The 9684-nt window shown below is 35.1% G+C and overlaps 1 non-coding gene across 1 annotated transcript; it reads right to left on the bottom strand.

The window, feature by feature from the left end:
* Window positions 1-3809: 3809 nt before the first annotated feature.
* Window positions 3810-3973, bottom strand: LOC116554580. The gene has a single exon (XR_004270232.1). It is a non-coding gene; the product is annotated as a U1 spliceosomal RNA (small nuclear RNA).
* Between the last annotated feature and the right edge of the window lie 5711 nt (window positions 3974-9684).

Consider the following 9684-nt stretch of genomic DNA (forward strand, 5'->3'; position numbering starts at 1 on the left):
CTTGACATAAGCAAAGCAAGTATCAGTAGCTCCATTTTTAGAATGAGAATTCCGCAGTTCAGAAAAACTGAATGAACTTCATAATAAATAGTAATTCCTAGTTATTAGAAAATCTATGTTAAAGTTCTGCTAATTAATCCTGAAGGTTAAGGAATGTTAACACACAAGGTCACATGGCCTTTCAAAAAGAACACGTGCAGAATCACTGAATGCTAATGATTAGACTGTTACTATATAGTGCCCTTCTCCAGAAAGACATTTTAAAGGAGAATATTATCTACTCTGTATAGGTAGCTAGATATAAAAAGTGATAATAGAATGATTACTTAAGTAGGAAATACCACTTATGGTACGTTTAGTATTTAACTTCCTTACTTGTTCATTTTTAATGTGTAAATATTAATTCATTCAACACACATGTATTGAGTGCCTTCTATGTGCCATGAGCTGTATTAGGCACTGGTGTTGAAAAGATAAAGTATAGATAGCTTTGCCTGGAAAAATATTACAGATATATAAAAAATAAGTGGGATGTGATGTTTCCAGTCCTGTAGATTTGATCCTGGATGCCATTCTTTTCTGACCCAGGGATCCAGACATGATTAGCAATGGGAGGACAAGCTAACGGATCCAGTGGATAAATCTGAAAGGCAATACTATTAGTGGTTAGGATCTATGTGTCAGGGAAGAACCTCAACCTCATAGTGGTTGGCAAGGAATATCAATACTATAAAGGCAATAAGTAAGCAGACAAGCATATTGGCTTGCCACAACCTCATAAGTGTTGAAAGTAGACAGTGAGTCTCAGTGATTCAGATTATGACAGTTTATTGCTCACAGCACAGCGAAGAGTACAAGCACCAACATTGTGGCAGTGGCTCCCTTAAGCACCACAAGTGAGCAATGGACCATATAATGGCCTTACACTTAGTAGGTTGCATTACAACAAAGGAACACAGGGGCAAAAGCTCAACAATGCCTATTGCAGCAATAGGTCAAGTTGTAAGTAAGCCAATCCATTTCCCTTGGAGAGTAAGCTCTCAAATGGCTGTCATGCTGTGGTTTCCTTGACCTACTTAATTGCCTGTGTAACTACCTACCAAATTGGCTCAGCATCAATGAATGGTGAGATTTGCAATATGACATACTCGGCAAAGATATGTTGGGAGACTTGGGGCCAATTGTAGATTGCATCTCATTAATAGTTTGCTTACAGAAAGAATTTCTGGATTCAAGAAAGTCTGCCATTTACCTGTACCATTAACTTAAGCCTTTATGGACTTGAGTAACTCATTCCACAACTTTATTTCCCCATTTGTAATATAAGATTGTAACGTGGGTCTCCTGCTAATGGGATTGCTTAAAATCAGTCTTGGTATATAGCAAGTGCTAAATAAATGTTCACTTTTACTTCAGTGTGATAATATTTTCAGGTTACTGGAAGAGAATTAGCATAATTAAAATTTTTAAAATGGCAATTGTAGTTTTTCAGAAGTAAGCTAAAGTGTGCATGAAGACTTATTTTTGGACAGCAGAAATCTGTTGAATAAGAAAGAGGAAGATGACAAATATCCCCAAGTGGACACAAAGACCAAAGAGTCTATGTAAGTGGATCATTTGTAATTTCAATAAACTTGTATATTTCAGTTAAGAATCAATGCCTACATCCATCCAATTTCTTGTATATGAAGTTGCTTCACTTGTTTAATTTACAAAATTGAGCATTTTCTTTTACCTGGTAACTCAGAGGTCAATACCTCTGATTTAAAAATTGATATATTGACTTGTAGAAATTTCAGCAAAAGACACAATCAGTTATAATCTTGACAAAAAAGTGTACATTTATGTCCTTTTTATTATATTGCATATAATATTTCTACTCGACATCTTAATAATAATGACAATACAATAATATTCAGATGATAGAATTACTGAGTGCCTACTCTGTGCCTGGTATTATCTTCAGTTGTTAAGCACTGTGAACAGACTAATTCATTTAATTCTAAAAAATATCATATGAATGAGTATCAGTGTTACCTCATTTTATAGCTCAGAAAACTAAGGCTTAGAGTAAGCACTCTGTTCAATGTCACACTACTGGTAAGTAGCTAAACTATGACTCAGGCAGCTGGACTTCAGAAAGCACACACTTAACCAACATCTAAGAAGAAAGACAAAACCTGCTAGCATGTCAAGCAAGCAGATTATTTCCTCTAAAAATATGATCCATTTTTTGATATATATACCTTAGTAATTTATGCATGGGTTTTTCATGCTCAGTAGGTCAATCCTTAATGAGCAAATCATTTTGAGAAGCCTTTCACAAATTTACTACTAGAACTCCAATGACCTATTTGCTGACCTGGAAGTTTGGTGTCAAAAGTTCTTGCTGATCTTTAACCATGCATATCTTATAGATTCTCAGTCTAGTAAAAGGACTTGGTAGATTTATGGATTTATTTATTGTAAATTACTCACAAGAGAGAGATTTCATTGTAAAACACTCTCTGGTATTGATTCAGTAAAATGAGGGTGTCATCATTAAAGAAATCTTCCCAAACATCCATGCTATTAAAACTAATTGACCATGTCTTTTCTTTAAGGAGGTTAGCTGTCCATTTCATGTGCTTTCTAAGAAAGGTTTTATCTGGGATTTCTACCCTATTCACACAGTATCTCAGGGTGACACCTCTTACTTGGGGTGTAGAGGTTTTCCCCATCTTTGGATAAAAGGAAATTATCTAGAAATACTAAAAACAACTAGGACTTTAAAAATTAATTTTCATTTTAATATATATCATTATCTATTTAAAAATTATAATTATCTAAACCACTAGAAATCTGATTTTTAAGAAATAAATATTTTATTTATATTATTTTCTATGAAACATTTTGAAATTTTCTTGTCAATGCTATTAATTTTTCTCAGCGACTTTGTATCAATTCCTTTCTTTGACTAACAACTTAAGAGTTAGGGTTGTTGTCCTTGTTCTCTCAACTTTTAAATTTGTTATTTATTATTAAATATTTGTGATTATATATAAAGAATATCTTACTTTTAAAATTATTATTATTAATTTATGTGGGTGCCTAAAAAAAAGAATGTCCTCTTTGTTCTTGATTGCCTCTTGAGACAATGATTCTCCAGCTCAACTATTTAAAATAAAAGAAACTAGCTATTCATCAGGGCTAATATGTTTTAGTCAAATCGTTCTCTCCCTCTTTGTAATAAAAGTGTAAACTGGCATGTAACTCGTGGTTTCCTGTATCAGCTGTGGACATGTCAATATCCACATGACCGATTCATTCGATTTTCTGACTTCTAAGTTTCTTTATACTTTATATCTACTTCATTCATACTACTAAAGTTACACTTTTACCCACCAGAAACTACCCTACCATTCCAAATCCTTGAAAAAAACATGAGATTCTCTGACAAATTATTCAAGAGCTCTACTATTTCCATGAAAACTTTTTCTTGACTTCCTCTTGTGAATCGTCTTCTTTCTATCACTCTAGGCTTCTCTTCTAATTTTTATTAATAACCAGCTTAGGGTCATGATCTATCACTTTGGTAGCAATCTTGCTTAGGGTCATGAGCTATCATTTTGGTAACAATCTTGCTGCTTTATCTTGTATTATCAATCTGGAAAAACCATCAACCTTTGATGAGCAAAAATTTACTTACTCTCTATTATCTTGTGGTTGATCATTGCTCAAGAAAATTATGAATTAATATAGATTAGTACCATTGTCAAATTGTTATTACCAAACTCAAATGTTCTTTTTTTTTTTTTTTTTTTTTTCTATAGGGGAAAGTGCGAACGCAGTCCCCCACTACCACAAATTATGCAGTCGAGTTTCCCACATTTGGGGAAATCGCAGGGGTCAGCACATCCGGAGTGCAATGGATAAGCCTCACCCTGGGAAAACCACCTTCCTGATCATGGTATCTCCCCTGCCAGGTAAGTATTCAAATGTTCTTTAATGAGTACAGAAATTCTATTAGGTTTTTCTAATTGATTCTTCAAGCATGCAATGCAAAAGCTATTTCAAAATTTCTTTACTCTTCAAAAAAATCTCTGATTTTAGCAATCCACCACTCTCAACAAATGAGCATGTTTTCAAGATCACGGAAAAAATAGAAAACGTGAAAAAAAAATTCACCCTTTCGTTTTTGGGCAACTGTGCTTATTTTATCCTCATTTTCCTTCTTTAAAGAGAGGTTATCTTCCTCGCTCTTCCCAATTTTTCTACCTTTGCTTTGGATTCTAAACATTCTAAATTACTCCACGATTAGGAAGGATGGTAATTTACAGGCCTCTTTGTCCTCATTCTGTGTATGGAGACATTTTTAAGGCCAAAGGAGAAAGACCTGTTTGTACTATGTAACAGGACCTAGAATATGTTGCCCAAGAAAAAGAATAAATATCCCTTTGCAAATAATTTTCATGTAATTGACCTACAAAGGGCAAGATCAAAACCATACTCGAATAAAAGATATAATCTACTGAAATGATACTAGACTCTGTTAGCCCTGGAATAACATTTACGTTTCCTTGGTCAAGAGTGGTTTGATTTTTAGATAAACAAGTGAAAAACCTAGCCATAACTATCCTTGGTTAGAGAAGGAAGCTAGAATAAGAGCATCTACTCTTACTCTCACTTCTGGCCCTGTAGGCCACATTTTCTATTTGTAATCACAAGCAGTATATAAAGAAAGCCTCATTGATATCTGGAGTAAGTTCAAACACTTTACTCTGTAAGACACAAAGGGAGACCAAGATGGTATAGGAGAATGGTAGTGAGGGTGGGGGAATGCAATGCTCTTCGGGGAAAAATGGATTTCCTAAGGGCAGATGTGGAGCATCAGATCTGGAAACTTGAAAAGGGGAAATGAGAGAGCAGGAGACAAGAACTACTCATACAAAGATTCAAGTTTGTGAATCAGGAGGGAATAGTGAAAAATCAAAAGAATCTTCTCTATTTTTTGTAGGCTGTATCATTCTATTGAGAACACTTGAGTCTTCATTGAAGAACTTGGTAACTTGGGCTGTGCTCTGTTTGAAAAAATTACTCTAACAAAATTTCTCAAGAACAGGGATATAATTGCTTCTTTCCCTTCTTGAAGAGACTGGTAGAAGCAGAGGCAAAGCTTTCTTGGCTAACAGATTGTTTTTCTTTTAAACAATTGTTATAAAAATAGAGACAGGGTTATGCTTTATCATTCAAGCTGAGGGTGGTTGTATGATCACTCACTACAGCCTTGAACTCCTGAACTCAAGTGATCCTCTGAAGTAGCATTCAAACGGTTTTTCAATTTTTCAAAAACACCTTTTTCTTGTCATTGGCAATGGCACGTTCTCCACCTTTTCTCATGCTTTTTGACTACTTCTTCTCAGCCTTCTTCCAATACATTTTTTTATACCTGATTCCTAAGTGTTTTCATTGTTCTTTCATGTTCTACTCTATCTTTAGACTATCTCCTCTATACCTGTGGCTTCAATTACTGTCTCTAGGACAATGATTCTGAAATTTCCATCTTCGGCTTTGAATACTCCTTTGATTTCCAGATCTTATCCCATGAGCTACCTACATATTTACTTGGATACCTTGAAGTCACTTAAATTCTACATGTGAGAATTGAACTCATGGCCTTCTTTCCAAACTTTATCATCTTCCAATGTTACCTTGTATGGTAAAGTGACATAATGATACTGAATTAATAGATTTAGAAGTAGTGATAATAGAGATTTGATTTATCTTTAAGAGTTTCTTTTTCTCTCTCCTTCCCTTCTTTCCTTCCTTTCTTTCCTTCTTTCTAATTGACAAAAGAATGAAATAAGGGTATAGCATAATATTTTGATCTATGCATACATTGTAGAAAAATTCAGTCAAGCTAATTAACATATTTTTCATCTAATCAACTACTCATTTTTTGTAATGAGAACTTTAAAAATTATTTCCTCAGCAATTTTGAAATATGTAGTACATTATTATTAAATATTATTACTAAATGTGGTCACCATGTAGTGCAATTGATGGCTAAAACTTATTTCTCCAACCTAACTGAGACTTTGTACGCTTTGATGAACATCTTCCTTCCCTTTCTCCATTCTTTTCTCTCTCTCCCCAGCCTCTGGTAACTACTTTCCTACTGTCTGTTTTTATAAGATTGACCTTTTTAGATTCCATGTATAAGTGAGATCATGTAGCATTTGTTTCTGGGCCTGGCTTATTTTACTTAGCATAATATCCTTCAGTACCATCAATATGGTTGTGAATGACAGAATTCTCTACTTTTTAAAGGTTGTATAGGATTCCATGGTGTATATATACCATATTTTCTTTATTTATTTATCCATTGGTGAACATTAAGTTATTCCATAGCTTGGCTATTGCCAATAATGCTGAAATGAACATGGGAGTGCAGCTATCTTTTGAACATACTGATTTTAATCCCTTTGGTTATATACCCAGAAGTGGGATTTTATACTCAACTGCTTTTCAACAAAGGTTCCAAGAACACATGGTGGAGAAAGGACAGTGTCTTTAATAAATGGCGTTGGAGAAACTGAATATCCACATGCAGAAGAATAAAATTGAATCCTTATCTCACACCATATACAAAAATTAACTCAAAATGGATTAAAGACTTAAACATAAGACCTAAAAGTATAAACCTACTAGAAGAAAACATAGAGAAAAAGCTCCATGACATTGGTCTGTGATAATTTCTTGTCTAGGACTCCAAAAGCACAAGCAACAGAAGCAAAAATAGACTCTTAACTAAAAATAAAATTCCAAGCTCCCAACTGGCTGAGTGGATTCCCTTTTGGCCAAGGGGGTTACAAAAACCTGAAAAGTTAATTCAGGCCAGAAGAAGGGGGTGTTAATCATGTCCCATGATGTTCTCTCCCTTTTGGAGTTTAGAAATAACTGAGCAGCATTAACATTAAAATGGAGATCCTGAGACTGACAGGGCATACTCTTTCTAACAATATAATGCTAACTCCATCCTGATTCTGGTAAAACATCGCATGACAGATAACAGGTCCAAAAGAAAATCAAATCATTTTATCACAAAATATATTTCTTTGGCATAATTTGGAATGGGCTTGCAAAGCCATCTCTTGCAGGAAAAATTTACTGTAGAGAATCACCTTGTCTTTCCAGGTCTTTTCCTAATAAAAAAGAGATTTAACTAGGCCTGACACTTTTATAGGTCTGATAAGAGACATTTAACACCTAGCTTATCTGAAGCCTACCACATAGGGGCTTAATCTACAAAACAATGACCTTGTGTTCCATCTCCCCCTCTTGTCTTAACTCCAAGCAGTTCTTCCTGCTGACCTCAAATCTTTAGACAGACCTTATGTCTTTGAACCCATTGACAATCAGGAAATCTTGGAATCCACCTATCACCTGGACCTGGAAGACCACCCCCCCATCCCCTTCAAGATGTCCCAACTTTCTGGACCAAATAAATGCATACCTTACATGTATTGATTATGTCTCTGCCTATAACTTCTGTTCTTCTCAAATGCATAAAATTGAGCTCTGACCCAACTACCTTGGGCACATGTTTCAGAATCTCCTGAGGCTGTGTCATGGGTCATGGTCCTCACATATGGCTCAGAATAAACTGCTTTAATTATTTTACAGAGGTTGGCTTTTTGCGTCAACAAGACAAATGAAATTCCATCAAACTCAGAAGCTTCTGCATGGCAAAGAAGTTAATCAAGTGAAAAGACAACCCATAGATCGGGAACAAATGTTTCAAAACCATACATTTCATAATGAGCTAATATGCAAAATGTGTAAGAAACTCAAACAACTCAATATCAAGAAAACAAATAACCCAGTTAAAAAAATGCCACAGTGGCTCATACCTGTAATCTCAGGACTTTGGGAGGCGAAGCCAGGCAGATCACCTGAGATCGGGAGTATGAGACCTAACCAGATGGAGAAACCCCATCTCAACCAAAAATACAAATTTAGCTGGGTGTAGTGGCACATGCCTGTAACCCAAATTATTCAGGAGGTTGAGGCAGGAGAATCTCTTGCACCCAGGAGGCGGAGGTTGCGGTGAGCTGAGATTGCGCCATTGCACTCCAGCCTGGACAACAAGAGGGAAACTCCATCTCAATAAAACATTTAAAACAGCCAAAGGATTCAAACAAACATTTCTCAAAAGAGATATAAATGATCAAAAGATTTATGAAAAAATGCTCAACATCTATAATCATCATGGAAATGTAAATTAAACCACAATGAGATACCATGTGACACCTGTTAGCATGGTTATGATCAAAAAGACAAAATATAACAACTGTTGGTGAGGCTATGAAGCGAAGAGAACCCTTGTATACTGTTACAGAAAATGCAAATCAGTGCAGCTATTTTGGAAAATAGTATAATGGGTCCTCAAAAAACAAAAAATAGAGTTATCACAAGAAGGAATTCCTTAAAAGAGAAATTTGTAAATGAATACAGTTTCCAGAGTGAATTCTCACATTGCAATAAGATAGCTCCTTAATTCTTATTGCAGGCTATTCTGGTCAGTTGAATGAAAATAAATTTTACTTTGTTCTTAATATATTGCTGTAATGTTAGGTTTTTAAAATAACCTTTTTACTGATGTCATCTGAAAATCTTAAGGCATCATAGTCATACATTGATGTAAATATAGGACATTTACCTTTTAGATGAAGTTCTTTTTTTTTCTTGTGGGAAGCATTTCAGGTCCTGGGATCCTCTGCAATCCTTTGTCCCCACAGGTGGACATTGCCCAGCTAATCCTCTATTCCTTCCGCATTTTCAGTGGCTCTGTGTCACAACTTGCTCAGCACCTTCCACTATCAAGCACTGAATCATTTTCAATTTTTCAGGCTCATAGTAGTGCTGGAGGAAACATCTGCATCCGTAAATCTCTATTTTTCTTAAACCTTTATTTTAGGTTCAGGGGTACATGTGAAGGTTTGTTATGGAGGCAAACTCATGTTACTGCAGTTTATTGTACAGGTTATTTCATTACTCAGGCATTAAGCCTAGGATCCAACAGTTATTTTTTTCTGTTTCTCTCCCTCCTATCCTCAAGTAGACCCCAGTGTCTGCTGTTCCCTTCTTTGTGTTCATGAATTCCCATAATTTGCCTCCCACTTATAAGTGAGAACATGTTCTCTTTGGTTTTCTCTTCCTTATAGTAGGAATTTTTATAACTGAAAAATAAAAGGGGTGTTTTAAAAATATATATTATAGTGTTGTACCATGATGCTTTGTTTAAAAATAATATTCAGAAAAATGAAATGAAATGAAAAGTTGTCATCATTTTTAATAACACATTTTGAATCTACCCTCAGGATGATATTTTTAATATTATCTCTACTGTTAAGATTAAGAAACATGGTCCAGTAATTTTAATTAAGTAAACCTGCTTGTGGTTTGCCTTTTGAATTAAAAAAAGTACTTAAGAACGTTATTACTTCAAATTACTGATACAAGACAGAGGTGTGAGGTCATTCCTTAGACTTTTTCCTCACATCCAGAGTGAAAGGGAAATGGAAGCATGATGAGAATCAACCTCATTTGCCCATTTTGAGCTTAATAAGGCAGTTTTACACAGGTACTTAGGGCTCTCTTGTAGCTGCACTAGTCCTAATTAATGCTTGCCACCTACCATCC

This window comes from Sapajus apella, unplaced genomic scaffold, assembly GCF_009761245.1.
Source record: "Sapajus apella isolate SASKATOON/1434 unplaced genomic scaffold, GSC_monkey_1.0 scaffold1, whole genome shotgun sequence".
Lineage (NCBI taxonomy): Eukaryota > Metazoa > Chordata > Mammalia > Primates > Cebidae > Sapajus > Sapajus apella.